The 5,000-nt window shown below is 66.0% G+C and overlaps 1 non-coding gene across 1 annotated transcript; it reads left to right on the top strand.

The window, feature by feature from the left end:
* Nucleotides 1-2,798: 2,798 nt before the first annotated feature.
* On the top strand, nucleotides 2,799-2,952 carry LOC144490732 (5.8S ribosomal RNA). The gene has a single exon (XR_013497326.1). It is a non-coding gene; the product is annotated as a 5.8S ribosomal RNA (ribosomal RNA).
* The last annotated feature ends 2,048 nt before the right edge of the window (nucleotides 2,953-5,000 follow it).

Here is a 5,000-nt window from a genome sequence, read left to right as displayed (position 1 = left end):
CCGATCCTCGGCACGGCGCGGGTGCGCACCTGTGGGCCGCCGCCCCGTGCTCCACGTCCGTCCGTGTGTGCCCGCTGTGGGGACCGTCTTCCTCTCGCCTGGGCGACGGCTTGCGGGCTGCGACGTGACCTTGCCACCGCCTTGCAGCATTACATCCGCAGTTGAAACGAAGAGAGCTGCTGCGGGCTTGGGTGCTTGTCCTGGCGGCTTGTCGACGGGACCACGGTGAACGGCCACTGTGTGACTCCGCAGGGAGACGTTCTGGTGCAGTCAGGGGCCTTTTTGTCTCCCGCCGCGGTGAAGCTTTGGTCGCATTCTAGTCACTCTCTCTTCAATCCCGGTACGGGGTACCTGTTCATGCTCACCATTCCTCGAGCACCCGCGTGCAGAGGGTGGGTGCGAGGTTTAAAGATTCGTGGTCCGCCTGTCGGTCCGGTCTCGTGCTGACTTGAGCGAGTGTCCTCCGCGTTCGAGAGAATGTGCCTGTCCGCGGGGGCAGCCGCGCTTGCGAGCGTTCCGCCGCGCCCCCTTCCCCAGCCCGCCGAGGTTGGGGCGTGCGGGGTCGGCTTGCGCCCGTAGCGTCGGCCTGTCCTCCGCGGCTTGCACCCGACTCAGTCCGCTGCGGCCTCGCCTCGACTCTCGAGCCTTCCGACAGACGGTGACACCAGAGAACTCTGCCTCTGGCTGTTGCGGGGCGTGACGGCGCGTGTCGGGCTCCGGCCCGTCACCCACGCCGGCACTCAACGCCTGCGAGCGCCCTGTTTCCTCCGAGAAAGGTTTTTCGCTTGATTGTCGCTCGAGTGCGTGTGCCTCCGGGGCTCACGCCGTGGTACGCGCCAGGCTGGGGCTCCACCGTCACGTCGGCGGGGGAGCGTTTAGCGCGTCCCAGGATCGGACAACCTCTCCGGGGGCCCGAGCCGAAACCCGACACGGTATAAAAGTCGTAACAAGGTTTCTGTTGGTGAACACGTTGTGAAGGATCTTTGTCGGCCGGGGGCCCGCCACCTCTCCGGGGAGGGCGGCCCGTCACTCCTTGAACGCGAAGGCTGGCGCCGGTTGGGCCAGGCAGGAGAGCCTCACGGGGGCCGGCCCCGGGGCCAGGTATCGGACAACCTCTCCGGGGGCCCGAACCGAAACCCGTAACACAGAATAAAAATCGTAACAAGGTTTCTGTTGGTGAACACGTTGTGAAGGATCTTTGTCGGCCGGGGGCCCGCCACCTCTCCGGGGAGGGCGGCCCGTCACTCCTTGAACTCGAAGGCTGCGCCGGTTGGGCCAGGCAGGAGAGCCTCACGGGGGTTGGCCCCGGGGCCGTGGCCCGTACTGACGCTGGCGCCTCCCACGCGGGTGGGAGGTCACACCGACAATTTCGCCGTACCCGTCGAACGGGCCTGGTCACCCGTACGCACGTTCCGCCGAAGCCGGGCGACGTCGATCTCGGTCCCACTCGGTTGGGCCGGCGCGCGGGCGCCGCCACCGACGAGCACGCACACGCTCGGTTGCACGCCGGCAAGTCCATGCGGGTGCCGCACACGCTACGCCTGCGCCGTTGGAAGGGCTTCGCCGTTGGCTTCGTAGGGTGTCTTTGCAGTCCGTCCGAGAGGTGGGGGCACGCACGGCAACACGGCCGGCCTGCCTGCGTGGGACGATGCGGTCCTTTCGTTCAGCGGTTCGGCGGTTTGGCCGGCGCGAGCAGACGCTCGGAGGGAGACGGTGGCGTCAGCCACGCACTCACTCCGCTTCTGCAGTCCGGTCCACTCCGCCCGTTCTAGCTGCTCGTTTGGTCCCTCGCCCGCCAGCAGACCGTTCCGCCGACGGTGCTCCTCCTCCGCAGCGACTTCTGCCTAGCCGCTCTGCCGGGTGCGATGTCACCGGCGTCCGCACCGATCCTCGGCACGGCGCGTGTGCGCACCTGTGGGCCGCCGCCCCGTGCTCCACGTCCGTCTGTGTGTGCCCGCTGTGGGGACCGTCTTCCTCTCGCCTTGGCGACGGCTTGCGGGCTGCGACGTGACCTTGCCACCGCCTTGCAGCATTACATCCGCAGTTGAAACGAAGAGAGCTGCTGCGGGCTTGGGTGCTTGTCCTGGCGGCTTGTCGACGGGACCACGGTGAACGGCCACTGTGTGACTCCGCAGGGAGACGTTCTGGTGCAGTCAGGGGCCTTTTTGTCTCCCGCCGCGGTGAAGCTTTGGTCGCATTCTAGTCACTCTCTTCAAAGCCCGGTGAGGGGTACCTGTTCATGCTCACCATTCCTCCGGCACCCGTGTGCGGAGGGTGGGTGCGAGGTTTAAAGATTCGTTGTCCGCCTGTCGGTCCGGTCTGGTCTCGTGCTGACTTGAGCGAGCGTCCACCGCGTTCGAGAGAATGTGCCTGTCCGCGGGGGCAGCCGCGCTTGCGAGCGTTCCGCCGCGCCCCCTTCCCCAGCCCGCCGAGGTTGGGGCGTGCGGGGTCGGCTTGCGCCCGTAGCGTCGGCCTGTCCTCCGCGGCTTGCACCCGACTCAGTCCGCTGCGGCCTCGCCTCGACTCTCGAGCCTACCGCCAGACGGTGACACCAGAGAACTCTGCCTCTGGCTGTTGCGGGGCGTGACGGCGCGTGGCGGGCCCCGGCCCCTCACCCACGCCGGCACTCAACGCCTGCGAGCGCCCTGATTCCTCCTTTTTTTCGCTTGATTGTCGCTCGAGTGCGTGCGCCTCCGGGCTCACGCCGTGGTACGCGCCAGGCTGGGGCTCCACCGTCACGTCGGCGGGGGAGCGTTTTGCGCGTCCCAGGATCGGGCAACCGATCCGAAACCCGATACAACTTTTAGCGGTGGATCACTCGGCTCGTGCGTCGATGAAGAACGCAGCTAGCTGCGAGAATTAATGTGAATTGCAGGACACATTGATCATCGACACTTTGAACGCACTTTGCGGCCCCGGGTTCCTCCCGGGGCTACGTCTGTCTGAGGGTCGCTTGACAATCAATCGCACTTCGCGCGCATCCGTGCGCCGAAGAGCGCGGCTGGGGTGTCGCAGAGGTGCCGTCCTCTCTGTCCCCCTAAGTGCAGACCCAGAGTAATCCGCGTCGGAGAGCTTGACCTCTTGGGTGCCGGCGTCCGCCTCCGGGCTCGTCGGCACTGCCCGCTCCCGCACTGGCCCAGCCACCTCGGGGTCGCCGGCACGGCTGTCATCGGGTTGCCAGAGAGAGAGAACGTGACTGCCTCGCTGCCGGGACCGTGTGTGCCTTCCGTTAGGCTCGGGCCAGGGGGGTTGACTCTCTGTTGATGTGTGTGTGTGGCTCGTCCACGGGAAGGATCCGCAAGAGTTGGCTCGGTTGGGTGCTCCGGCACAGAGAGTGAGAGAGTGGAGTGACTGTCCGCTGGACGTCTCCGGACACGTTGCCTCGCGTGGTCCGTGCTCGGTTGCCTGCCGGTGGGTTGCCGTGGCCGTTCAGTGCCGTCGCGTGGAGGACGGCAGCTTGACGCGTGTGACGCTTGATGCCTGGATCGGTGCTCGGTCGTGCCGTGCTTTTCTTCCCTCTGTTGCGCGTGCGAGTGCTTGCATTTTTGTCGTGGGAATCCGTGGCGGTTGGGTGTCGTTGCTTGTGTTGCGCTGGAGCTGCGGCTCCTTCCACACTCCGCAGCCCACCCTCTGCCGTTGCGGTTCTGGGGCAATGTGCCTGCGCCCGCGTTCAACGTGTGCCTTGGGTTCGAATCGTCGCAGAGCCGACTTGGCCGTGTGGTCCTCGCTCCGGTGTCTCCCCGTGTCCTGCTGCGCCGAAGTCTTCTACGTGAAAGGTGCTGTCCTGGCCGCGGCGTGGCCACCCGCCGCTTGCAGCCCGTGCGCTCCGCCGCCCGGCTTCGTCCTTGGCGTCTGGCCTTTCGCTCCGGCAGGCTGTGTGTCCCACGGCCCTGCTTTTCTCTCGCTCGATACCGCCGTCGCACCGCGACCCCGCCAGCAGCACTGCTTTCCGTTACCGTGGAGGTGGGCGCACGCCTCGCCGCAAACGATTCTCTGGAACAGTTGACGTGCCGAGCCCGGTCCGGCGCCGAGTGCGAGGGGGCACGCAGCGCTCGCAGTACCGTGTGCGTTCCGTGTGTGTCCGTGCCTGTGCATCCGCTGCGCAGCACGGCGCGCACTTGCGAGCACGCGTACGTGTGTGTGTCTGTGTGTGCGCCCGAAGCGCGTGGAGGCGCCGACGACCGGCCGGCCAGAGCACTCGTTGCTGCCTACGACCTCAGATCAGACGTGTCAACCCGCTGAATTTAAGCATATTACTAAGCGGAGGAAAAGAAACTAACAAGGATTCCCCTAGTAACTGCGAGTGAAGAGGGAAGAGCCCAGCGCCGAATCCCCGCTCGCCTGCCGGGCGTGGGAAATGTGGCGTAAAGGAGACCTTTCTCTGACGATGCTCGAGGGGCCCAAGTCTTTCTGATCGAGGCGTGGCCTGTGGAAGGTGTCAGGCCGGTTGCGGTCCCTGGCTCGTCGTGATTGAGTCTTCTCGGAGTCGGGTTGCTTGTGAATGCAGCCCAAAGTGGGTGGTAAACTCCATCTAAGGCTAAATACTGGCACGAGACCGATAGTCAACAAGTACCGTAAGGGAAAGTTGAAAAGAACTTTGAAGAGAGAGTTCAAGAGGGCGTGAAACCGTTAAGAGGTAAACGGGTGGGGTCCGCGCAGTCCGCCCGGAGGATTCAACTCGGCGACTCGGGTCGGTCGCGTCGGGGCTTGGGCGGATCCCCGTTGCTGGGGACCGCTTCCCGCGCGGGCACGGCTGTCGCTGGGCGCATTTCCTTCCGCTGGTGGTGCGCCGCGACCGGCTCTGGGTTGGCTGGGAAGGCCGGTGGGGAAGGTGGCTCGTCGCTCCGGCGGCGAGTGTTACAGCCCCCCGGCAGGAGCCTTCGCCACTTGCCAGGGTCGAGGAAAGCTACCGCTGCCGCGCCTTCTCCGCCCGTCCGCGGGCGGGGACGGGCTCACCGTGCTCCCGGTGTGATTGTCGCGACGAGGGTGGACTGTCCTCA

The sequence above is a fragment of the Mustelus asterias genome, unplaced genomic scaffold, assembly GCF_964213995.1.
Source record: "Mustelus asterias unplaced genomic scaffold, sMusAst1.hap1.1 HAP1_SCAFFOLD_3701, whole genome shotgun sequence".
Taxonomy (NCBI): Eukaryota; Metazoa; Chordata; class Chondrichthyes; order Carcharhiniformes; family Triakidae; genus Mustelus; species Mustelus asterias.
Note: the sequence above shows the minus strand (reverse complement) of the source record. Positions and strands in the feature narration are given on the sequence as shown.